Consider the following 12,623-nt stretch of genomic DNA (forward strand, 5'->3'; position numbering starts at 1 on the left):
CTCGCCCTTTGGAATTAGCCGGGCATTCATCGCCCGTCATGCGCTAGGTTTATTTGTATATTGTGCGTTAGCTTGAAATAAAATTCTACTCCCTGTAAGGAGTCGCAGATTTCACAGGGAACTAAGAAAATCAGCCAAATCCCTATGACCGTCAGTGGTTTTGCTTAGGTCAAAGCTTGACATAACCCAATCTCTGTGAGGGTAGCTGCTCTGATTGCCAGGGAGCAACTGTGCACTGGGTGGCATCACCTAGGGTGACCAGATGTCCTGATTTTATAGAGACAGTCCCGATTTTGGGGTTTTTTTCTTATACAGGCTCCTATTACCCTCCACCCCCCTCCCCATTTTTCGTACTTGCTGTCTGGTCACCCTAGCATCACCAAGGGGGTGCCTGAATGCATAACTGGGGGAAGATATTCCTGATGGCAAGGAAACGCTCTTCTGTGATCCAGCACTGAGGAGGCAAATATCACGAATGGCCCACACTGTCTTAAGTGAAAGGGAATGTTCTCTCTTTAAGATATTAACAATGAGGCTTCCACACCAGGAAGGACAGCTTTCCCAGGCAAGCAGACATCAAACGCATGACCAGAGCTGTGTGAAATCTCCCTGGAAAGCTAGCCCTAAGAATCCCATGGTATGAGCTGCCAGTTGGGTGTAATTTCACACACCCCTCCAGTTTCATTGTATTTGTGCTTTGAATTAAATGCCTATTTTTGCTTGCAAAACCCTCGATGGCCTGATTCTGCCCTCATCTAGGCTGGTGTAAGCCTGGAGAACGCGCCATGGAGGTCAATGAAATTACAATAGGACAGAACTGGTGGAAGTGAGAGGTGACTCAAACTCCAATTTGTCTCCTTTTTCAGAGGGGGAAAAAAGGCTCAAAAACTGAGCATTTATCTACCCAAATGTAGACTTTTTCCACATTTTTTCACAGAAGCTGGCCCCCATTTTAACTGAAATGGGGCCCTGGAATAATGTACATGTTTCAGCCACATTTCCCATGCTCAGTTATGCAGGGAGCACTGAGCCTCAATTTGTTTTGCATCAAATGTCGGCTGGAATAGGGATGGACAATCAAGACTAGTTGTTTTACCCAAACTATCTGCACAGGCAGAACTGGGAGGCATTTGAAAAGGTGTCCCAGTGGGACGAAACCCAAGGATTATTCCTGTTGGTAGAAGTGGGGTGGTCAGATGACACCTCAGAATTTAATTAACGAGCAAGTGGGCATGGAAGGAGAGAGTGTTCTGCCTCAAACAGCTTGCAGTCGAAATGGAGAAGAGCCAAACAAAGGGAAAATTAAAAGGATTGTCCACGGACATTATTTTTTCCCTTCCCGTTGCATGAATATGTGCACTGTTTCCTTTACATTTGTAGCAGGAAGCCAGGCCGGACAGGGAAGGCTCTAGGCAGATGCCTTGCAGTAAATCAAGCAAAGCAACAGAGCAGCTTCCCTGTTCTAATAAGGTTCCTGGTTCAGTGTTAGAAGAAAGCAACTCTTCCTGTGAATCTTTGCTCTCGCCTCCTTTTCAATGGGCATTTCCATTTGTTTTTAACCATTTCTATTCCGGCTTTGCCATCCCAAGCACTCACAAATTATGAGTCAGGTCCCCCAAAATGATGAGATTGGTTTAAAAACACAAGAGATTGTTCAGAATAATAAAAGTGGGGTCTCATTTGCCCTCTGCTCTGTAAGGCTGTAGAGTTCATATTTTCCAGCTTTTCTCTGCAATCACAAAGGCTAGAAAAACTTAAACAAAATGAGATCCTCTCATATTCACAGCACTCCAGGTGCTGGGGCTTTAAGACAAACTCCGAATGGCACAAGATTTGTGATTAAATCAGGCGAGTTGGCCACGATGTGTGTCTTTACTTGTTCAGTTATTTTAACCCTTTCGTGTCTCTTGCATGATGCCCGTAGGGCCAGCTGCTCAGGTCCCAAGCTCTAATTTCTGATCTCTACGAGCATGCTTAGGAGGATTTATGGGGAGGTATGGCTTCTGTAAAGCTTTAAGTTGCAATGTTTAGATGCCCATATTGGACAAATCTAGAGGAAACAATAGCCTTCCCATTTACTAGCTTTATAGCTGTAATTGTTCTCAGTTTCTCCCTAACATCTTTCAACTAGCTATTTGTGTATAGCTGTGCATAATAAATATTAGGGACCTGAGGTGGTTTAAATCCACATTGCTGTATTGAAATCAATTTACACCAGCTGAGAATCCAGGCACATTACTCTAAGGGATTCTGTGGTTTGATCCATTGGTCCAAATTAATACTCCGACCTTTATCTGCTGAGAGATATTCCGTTAAAATTATCCCTGGCATTAGTTAATTCTAAACCATTTCCTTCAATGGAGCGGCCCCCTTTTACACCAGGGTTGAGTTTGGCCTGCAGTGTGTATTGGCAAAGCTGTCTACTATCGTTGTTGTTATTTAATTTTTCTATAGTGGGAGCCTGCAATCAGGAGTAGAGCCCCTTTGAGTTAGGCACCATATGGACACACAGTAAGGGCATGCTGAAGTGGCATAGATGCTTCCTGCATCGACGGAAGGGGTTTTTTCGTTGATGTAGGTAATCCGACTCCCCAAGTGGTGGTAGAATTCAAAGGAAGAATTCTTCCGTAGACCTAGCTGCGTCTACACCAGGGGTTAGGTCAGCTTAATTTTTAACACCCCTGATCAACATTAGCTAGAGCGATCTAAATTTTAAGTGTAGACCAGGGTTAAGTCAGAGTCCTTACCCCCAAAGGACTCAGTCTGCTCTTAGCTATGTGCAGACAGCAGAATTGGGGCAGCTGGTAACTTGGTAACACCATTACTGAGATTTTCTTCATCCCCTGCAGAGATGAGGGGAAAGGTTATAAGATGTAAAAGACCTGACCAAAAACACCTGAGTGCCAAACTCAGGTGACGTTCAGAGTCCTCAGTGGTGTCCAGAGCTGCCAGCGTTTTCAAAGCCTTTGAAGTTTGCTCCTGAATTGATGTAGGCACGTATGCCAACAGAGCTCTTCAGTGGTCAGCAAAAAGTTACGTTGCAGGATTGTGTATGTCCAAATAGAGCTCTCACAAAGGGCAATACGAGGCTGTATTTGACCCATTTCTATGCAGTACTGTTATTATTTATTTGTATTGTGGTAGCACATAGAGGCCTCAACGGAGACCAGGGCCCCGTTGTGCTAGGCACTGTACAAACAAGTAGTAAGAGATCAACCCTGCCCCAAAGAGCATGCAGCCCAAATATTTGCGCAGAGAGGGGGAAAGAGAAAAATACTACTGTCCCCACTGATGGGGAACTGAGATACAGAGGGGTGAAGTGAAAGACCCAAGATCACACAGCATATTGGGGGCAGGAATTGAACTCAGATCTTCACTGACCAATGCCTCAACCCCAAGACTTTCCTCGCATCAGACTGTGTGAATGAATCTTTGTAACTAGATGATAGTATCACAGTTCTAAACAGCTGCCATAACTAGTACAGACCTATTGTGTGATCAGACGGGTAACTGCTGTTTTTTTAACCCCTCTGAGACAGCCATTTCCTGCTATAGTAACAGCATAGTTTCAGATTCCACAAGAGATATGCCGAACAGCTTTAGCATCTTTATGGGCTCTGTGCAATTAACTTCCACCATATCGCTGCTATGAGATCTGAGTGTGCCTGTCTCTGCACCCATTTCACCTTGCTTAGCCTCTCCCGGGCCTCATTTGTTTCCATTCAGTGTTTAGAGAAATGTTTGTACGCAACATCATGCATTTCACCTGTAACACACTGTGATCTAGCACCAGCAAATCTACCAAAAGGAACCACCCTCCACTGACCTAGGTGTCCTACTAGGTCTTTCCCCATCTCTAAACGCCATGGTTCCTGTACTGTGCACCCCAAGCGTCCAGAAGAACATATTCCCACAAGAGGGAGAAAGCAATCTGCTGTAGCCCAGCTTGAAAGCTGGAACACAGGATCTGGCTGGCATAGCTGCGTCTACAGTTCTCTGAATGCAGCCTGTCAGAACAACATGTAGATGGTAATCTCTTTGGGGCAGAGACTGTCTTTTTCTTCTGGGTTTGTACAGCACCTAGCACAATGGGTCCCAGTCCATGAGGGGGGATCCTGGGTGCTACCACACGATACATGTGACTGGAGCACCTCTTCTAACAAGATGGCTAAAACCCCAACTTGTTGCTCAGGGTAGAGATGTGGCAGAGACTGAGAAACCCACAGACAATGGGCAGTGTCTGTATTGTGTAGAGATGCTCACTGCGGATAGATGACCTCTTGATAGCATTGTCTGATGGAGTAATAGTTGTGTACACCAGTGGTCCTCAAACAGGGGTCCGTGTACCCTTGGGGGTATGAAGAGGTCTTCCACGGGAGACATCAACTCATCTAGATATTTGCCTAATTTTACAACAGGCTGCATAAAAAGCACTAGCCAAGTCAGTACAAACTAAAATTTCATAAAGACAGTGACTTGTTTATACTGCTCTGTAGCCTGTACACTGAAATGTAAGTACAATATTTATGTTCCAATTGATTTATTTTAGAATTATATGCTAAAAATGAGAAAGTCAGCCATTTTTTCAGTAATAGCGTGCTATGACACTTTTGTATTCTTATGTCTGGTTTTGTATGCAAGTAGTTTTTAAGTGAGGTGAAACATGGGGGATACACAAGACAAATCAGACTCCTGAAAGGGGTACAGCTGTCTGAAAAGGTTGAGAGCCACTGGTGTGCACAGTCCAGACTCACTCATATATTTTCTGTGGAGGATGCTGGTGGGGCTGCGAGCACTTTCAAATTAACCAGATGTAAAAACAATTTCTTGTTCTGTATTATGATGATGAAGTAGAGGCCACAATTCTTCAGCCATCTGAGCTAAGTGTGTATACCCACCACGTCTGCCAGGCCATCACAGGACATATTGCAAGTCAACCACTGACAGAAATTTAGCAAAAGGTTAGGAATGGGGTCCAGGGACTCCCCCTAAGCACTCGCAGAGAATCGATACCAGGAGTTCTCCCAAAAAATGTTTTGGTGGCCTCAGAGTGAGGCCACCAACTCTTGCTGGTGGCCACACTGACACTGTTCCCTAAAATTATTTATTTTTCCTAAAGTTAATAAAGTAATATGCACATATATACATCCAAATCCTTGTAATTTATTTATGTAAGGTTTGGGTTTGGTTTTTTTTGCAGACTCAGTAATAAAAATCATGCACAGGTATCTCTATTCTTTACTGGACCTCACAGAATAGAAACACAAATAAGGTGCTTTGCACATTCTTGTCTTTTTTATTATTGTTTCTTTTGCTTTTTTTGGTAAAAGTGGTTGTCTGTATCACAAGGCTGAAGTAAATTTAAAAATGCTTTGACATAATAGAAGTCCAAATAATAATGAAAAACATATCAGGGTGGCTTGGGTCTGGTGAGGGGAGGGAGAGGAGGGGAGGGGAGGCACGGCTGCGGCTGGCCCAGGGCTCCTCCAGGCAGGTGTGGGACTCGGGGCTTCGGCCAGCCCAGAGCTCCTCTGAACAAGGGGGGAGGTGCTCTGGGCTTCAGCCAGCCCCGCGGGGGCTTATTTGGGCAGGTGGGGTGGGGGGAGGCTTTGGCCAGCCCGGGGCTCCTCCGGCCGCGGGGGTGGGGGCAGTCAGGGCTTCTCCGGGCTGGGAGGTGATGGCTCCAGGCACAGGGGGTCTCAGGGATGCAGGTGCCAGGGGTGGGGGGAAGCGCAGGCAGAAGGGGTGGAGTCAGAGGCTAGCCTCCCCAAAGGGGGAGTCCACCCACTGCCCATGCGCCCGCCGCTCGCCTCCTCACCCCCACACCGCTTGCCTCCTCAGCCACCCCCACCCGCTGCTTGCCTCCTCACACCCCTGCTCGCCTCCTCACTCCCCCACATTTGAGAAATGGTGCAATAGACTGTGATGCTGTAATAATCCCATGGCCACAGAAACTTCGTTCCTGGCAAGTATTCCATACCCCACAGCCTCATGAACTTGACTGTCCTTGTTGGGGATGTAACTCAGGACCTTTTGTTCCAGTAACACAAGTGGGCTAACGGGGAATTTCAGTTGGCTGTCGTGGTGTTAGATCTTAGATCCGAGGGCTGCAGCCTCCAGATCGCAAAATGTTCATATGTAGTTGAACAGTTCATATGTTACATCCAGCGGAAGGCTGTGGTGCCATATATGCTCTAGCCACAAGTTTATTATCCCCACCTGACGCCAGCAGAGTATCTGAGTTCACAGGCACAGAGGAAGGTGAACTCTCCTATGACCATGACCCTATCCCTTTATACACTGGAAAAAATAATGTGTATATTACTAGACTAATGACTTCATTCTGCACCTTATTAAGATTGGGCTGTTCTCGTGGCTGAGTTTTTGGTCTGGAGTTAGTATGGAGGAGGAGGGTGTGCAGTGTTGAATGGAAGGCAGGAAATGATTGCAGATTAAGATTTAATACAGCGGCTTAGCATGGAGGAAGGGAGTAGGTGCCTAGGGCAAACAGTGACAAAAGTCTGACTCCCAATAGTGCTGATTCAGATCAGTGGTTGAGAAGTCCTGACATAGACCATCAAGATGTGAGAGCCACTCAGAGCCGCAAAATCTCCCACTTCCCTGATCCGAATGCAACTAAAATCATTGAGGTCAATAAGGGCTGCACCCACTTTTGCCAAGGCTGAATGTGGTCCATGCAAAGTAGACGCAGTTAGACCAATAGAGCTGGGCGTCTCCCAATGGACCGTCACTCCCCCACTCACTCCAACGGAATGTCCTTGGCTGCTTCTTTTTGAAGTCCATATGAATAAGGACTTGAGCTAAACCAATGTTCATTTGTGTTCTGACAGGGCAGACAGGATCTGTTGCTCCACTCAGGGTGATTTCATCATCCTGACGTTTGTTATGGTGCATTCCCACATTTCTTCTTTATTCCCTTACCAGAAATGAATATTTAAAAATAATGTTTCAAGGATCAATTCATAAATAGGTAGAGTGGTATGAATTTTTTAAGCACACCATTTGGAACAGAGAGTTGTTCGTACATGGAACTTCACTTTAAATATATGGGCATCAATATATTCGTGGGGTTTTGCAATGATCTTCATTCCCACTTGACTTTGCCTTTTTTTTTTTGTTTCGTTGTCTTTCTTAAATAAACCATTGGCAGTTACCATGGAAACACAGCTCTCTCTTTCTCTACCCCCCCCCCCCCCGGCCTCGTCCCCATTTCTTTTTAGTAGACCTTGTAGAGGAAATCTATTTATATTTCCCTTTTGTTGCTCTGCCCCTCTTCCCTCTCACTCGGCAGGAGCAGAGGTAGTCTAGTGGCTATAGCAACACAACCACATGCTACAAATTGTAGCCATATACAGATCCAACAGTCTTCCATGGGAATCAAGCCTGTGACCTTCAGCACCAAAATGGCAAGCCCACCACTTGAACTAACAAAGCCGGGCCTTAAAAACCTCTAAGGATGGAGATTCCACCACCTCCCTAAGTAACCCATTTCAGCGCTTCACCACCCACCTAGTGAAATAGTTTTTCCTAATATCCAACCTACACCTCCCCCACTGCAGCTTGAGACCATTACTCTTTGTTCGGTCATCTGCCACCACTGAGAACAGACAAGCTCCATCCTCTTTGGAACCCCCCTTCAGGTAGTTGAAAGCTGCTATCAAACGCCCCCTCACTCTTCTTTTCTGCAGACTAAATAAGCCCAGTTACCTCAGCCTCTCTTCATAAGTCACGTGCCCTAGCCCTCTGATAATTTTCGTTGCCCTCTATTGGACTCTCTCCAATTTGTCCACATCCTTTCTGTAGTGGGGGGCCCAAAACTGGATGCAATACTCCAGATGTGGCCTCACCAGTGCCAAATAGAGGGGAATAATCACTTCCCTCGATCTGCTGGCAATGCTCCTACTAATGCAGCCCAATATGCCGATAGCCTTCTTGGCACCAAGGGCACACTGTTGACTTGTTGGGTAGAAAACGTTCAATTTATTAAGTGTACATAGTCGCCATGTTGGATTGGTAAAAGGACAACCTGTCCTCCGTCTTGTCATCTCTTCTCCTGCAGCTTTTGGTGCTTTTTTTGAGTTTGGCACCAAAGCAAGGAAAAGGCGGGAAAGGTAGTGTCTCGTGGCAGTAGAATCTGCCTAGCAACAGAGAACGCATATAAGAAAGTGTCACCCTCTGAGGGGCACTCTGTATCTCTGGATGCTGTGGAAGCAGGTCGTCCCAGTGAGGCATAGAAGCCCTTCTACAGTGTACCAGTCCTGCTGTTAGCTAGAGGCATGCGGGATTAGGACTTGAGGTGAACCAGTAACATCTACCCGCGTCCCCTTAACTTACCTCCACTCACCTGTTCCATCATCATGTGAGCTAGCGTTCGCATTCAGCACGCCGGATGAAGAGATCAAGAATTGAAGACAGAAGACACCATACTGAAGATCTACTTACCTGTCACCAAAGTTCCTGAGGTCTGGTTCCTGTTGTGTTCCTGTTCCTGGCACCTGTCCCTGAGGTCCTGGTTCCCGTCTGTGTTCCTGTTCCTGTTCTCCTGTCCAGCGTCTGCAAGACATGGTATAGTCCTTCTTGTTTAGTCCTGGGTACCCCAATGTGTATAGGGTTTGGGGCTCTGGGGTTCACCCCCATTTACATCAAAGGGTTAATAACCCAGCTGTTATTGTGTTTGCAGGGAGTCCTAGCCTGTTATTATTACTCTTAATATATACCACCTGTTTGCAACCTCAGTCTGCCTATGTCTTACCTACACAATTACCGACGATAGATGTGGAAAGGGTAGAACGCTGCAGGTAGCCCATCTTCTGTAAAGTAAAACCTAGTTCCAACTGCCTCAGGCTAACAGACTCATATCCAACTTCTCGTCCACTGCAATCCCCAGGCCCTTTTCTGCAGAACTGCTGCCTAGCCAGTCGGTCCCCAGCCTGTAGTAGTGCATGGGATTCTTCCATCCTAAGACTCTTTGAGAGTCTTTGAGAGATATTAGCAAAGTCAAGTCTTATTTTCCCTGAGGTGCATTATAGAGTTTAGACATGTGAATTGCGATTTTTCTTAGTCCTTAACTGAAAAGGCAGGTTTTGGAATTTTAAACATGAGAGTGTTTCTCCCAACAGCTTCTCAAACATATGAGTTAAGTAGATCTTAACAAAAACCAATTAGTTTTAATCAGTTTTACATCGTTTCTCTACTGTCATAAACCACCCGTTCTCCACTTAGCTATAGAGTATTTCAAGAAATATATGGATGAGACTTACATTTCTGAATGTGAAAAGCAAGCAGAAAAATAAAATCCTCAAAAGACACAACCTTTTGGGACTTCTTTATATATTATGAAGTGGCCCAGAAAATCCTAAACCCCATTTTTTTCTTTGGTTGTCACCTTCAAAGCTTGGATTAAGACTGGAACTGTGATGCATTACATGCAATATTCACAAAAGGGTTAATATGTATAAAGCTATTCCCTCAACATGTGGCGAGCAAAAGTGTCCTGTCCCCAGGGTAGGATCAGTGTATGAAAATGTATTCTGATCATGTAATGTTTGCAACTCAATTTCCTGCTGGGAAGCTTCGGTGGGTGGAGTTGCTGCTGACCAGACAGAACCAGAATTGTCTCCCTCTCCAGCTTGCTTCTGCATGTGCAATCAAGTTCAGCTGGAATTAATGTCAACTGGTATTTTTCTAATTCGCCTCTAGACTTTTAAACACCAGAGAGATGGGAAGTTCATTGTGGTCTAACAGACAGGTTAAATGACTGAGAGTCAGGAGACCTGTATTCTAAACCTGGCTCTGCCACTCGCCTGCCATAGGAGTTTGGGCAAGTCACTTTTTTCCCGCTGTTCCACCTACTCCCGCCAAATGTTTTGGGAAGAAGGATGGTCCAGTGGTTAGCCTGGGCTTAATTTCCTGCTCCACTAGAGTTGTTCTGAGTGACCCTGGTCAAGTCATTTAGGCCCAGACCTCAAAGGATCCCAGTGAAATCAATGGGGCCTAAACAACTTTGAGGATCAAGGCCTTAGTCTCTCTGTATGGTGGGAATAATAGCACTTCCCTGCCTCACAGGAGTGTTGTGTGGATAAATACATTATCATTTGAGGCGCTCAGATACCATGATAATGGGGGCCAGATAAATACCTAAGATAGAGAGGTGAGAGAGAACAGGCCTGCAGCCCATTCATTATTTGGTCCTAATCCTTGTTCAAGCAGTGAGTCATAGCGGGACTTTAGTTAAGTCGCTGGAACCTCTCTGACTCAGCTTCCCCAGCTGTAAAATGAGCAGGCTTGGAAGGATTAGCTTCTTACTGGTAAGTGTCAGTAAACGTCACTTTCCCCATACCCACAAAACATATTTCCATTGATGATCATCGAAATGTACAGAGGCAAAAGTAAGAAAAATCCTGCTTGAGAACTTAGAGGTTGATTTAAGGATATTTACTTTGTATATTTTGACATGAGGTTGACAATTTGTGTTTTAATGGTTATACGAGTTAACTTTTTGATTTGCAACATCTACTGTCATTAAATAATTCTTGGCAGACTCCCCTCCCCCCATAATTTCCTCCAACTATGAAAATGTACATCAATAAAAACTGGAAAAAATGGTTAAAAATAAACATCAAAATATCAAAACCGAATTCTGCCCAGCCTAAAGATGAGTTATCCACACTCCCAACCCAGTGTTGTTGTGAGGGTTAGTTAACATTTGTAAAGGGCTTTGAGGATGAAAAACATCTGCCCAGTTATGAGGGTTTGAGGAATTAGCCCTGAATGTGCTTGTTTGTGTTTACATTTACCCACTTTCAAAGTGGGTTAAACTAAACAGGAACAAGAAACTCAAACTCCAGAATTAGTGTCCACACATGGAGTGAATCAGGGATCGTTAATTACGGATAACTCCATGTGTAGACAACCCCTGAGTGTGTAGCTCCTGTTATTCTCATAGAAAATCTGATCAGCAGCATGGGTCAGATCACCAGCTAATGTAAATCAATGTAGTTCCACTAACTTAAATAGAACAATGCTAGTTTACACCACTTGAGGATCTACTGACTACCTATCTACCAACTCCTGATTATCTGCAATCACTAAGCATATTAGACACCTAACTCAGGTACTTTTGAAAATCCCACCCCATTGATTTTCAATGAGGCTGGTGCTCCCAACTCACTTAGGTATTTTTGAAAATCCCACCCAGTATTAACAATAAGCACAATTACACTGAAAATGTTGTTAAGGCTGAAGCATAAGACTGAACGCTTCAGAGCCACAAAGGATTCTCCACAATTCCTTAGCCCTCCCACCACCTTTCTTTCTTTCTTTCTTTCTTTCTTTCTTTCTTTCTTTCTTTCTTTCTTTCTTTCTTTCTTTCCTTCTTTCTTTCTTTCTTTTCTCCTCAGTAGTCTTGCATTTGTCAGGGTCAGGGCTATTGAAGAGCATCCCAAGGCACTCCCTTTAACCCTTTACACATGCACATTCTACACCCACAGGGTCTGTTTACACAACTACAGCCATGTTGGTGGACCCAGTTACAATAGGGCCCTTTTCTGACCTGGTTAAGCCACCATTCCACACTGTGGTGCATGCAAGAATTTAACCATGTTGTCAGACAAGGCTAAAGCCATGGATTGGCCCGTTTACATGACAAAATGGGATTGAACTTTAACTGGGTTAGAGGACAGCTGCGATGGAACCAGGTCATCTGATGCAGCTGTTGTGTAGTCAGACCTTTATACCAGTGGTTCTCAAACTTTTGTACTGGTGACCCCTTTCACATAGCAAGCCTCTGAGTACGACACCCCCTATAAATTAAAAACACTTTTTTATATATCTACCACCATTATATATGCTGGAGGCAAAGCAGGGTTTGTGGTGGAGGCTGACAGCTCACGACCCCCCATGTAATAACCTTGCGACTCCCTGAGGGGTCCCGACCCCCCAGTTTGAGAACCCCTGCTTTATACAGTACTTCTCTCCCAGGGCCACATGCACGTATAACCTTCCAGATCTGGATGCAGTCTCTGTTCAGGGCTCCCAGTTCCTGATGGCTTGAATTTGCCCCTGGGTACCAATACTTGGGTAATAAGTGAAGCATACAACTATGGTTTTGACATGTGTGGGAGGAAGAAAGGTGGTACCACAAGGCAGTGAATTTCAGTTTCATTTGTGTGCAGAATGCAGTCCAATTAGTCAATCTTTAAGTGAATTCCAGACATTGATCCTATATATATCTATATATATAGAATACAGACTAATCCGGCTGCTACTCTGAAACCTATATATCCTGTGACTCTTTAAAGGCACAGACTGCAGTTCTTACCTTTTGTGAGAAGGAAAGACTAATAAAGAAACCATCTGAATCTGAGTTTTTGAATGGTCTTGTTTCCTCTCCAGCTCACCCAGAAAGAAAGAGCACCCACAAGCACTCACAGTGTTACAGATGCTGTTGAAGGCTTTTCTGCAAGTTCAAGAAATCCAGCATCTCCATGAGACCAGGTGGGTTTGTGGCCAGATGGACCTCTGTGCTGGGAAAGACAAGTAAAAACAATCTACTTTTTGTAATTCTGGAGGAATCAAGTGAGTCACCTGTGCAATTTTCAGAG

Source organism: Lepidochelys olivacea, assembly GCF_965140295.1.
Source record: "Lepidochelys olivacea isolate rLepOli2 genome assembly, chromosome: 2".
Taxonomy (NCBI): Eukaryota; Metazoa; Chordata; order Testudines; family Cheloniidae; genus Lepidochelys; species Lepidochelys olivacea.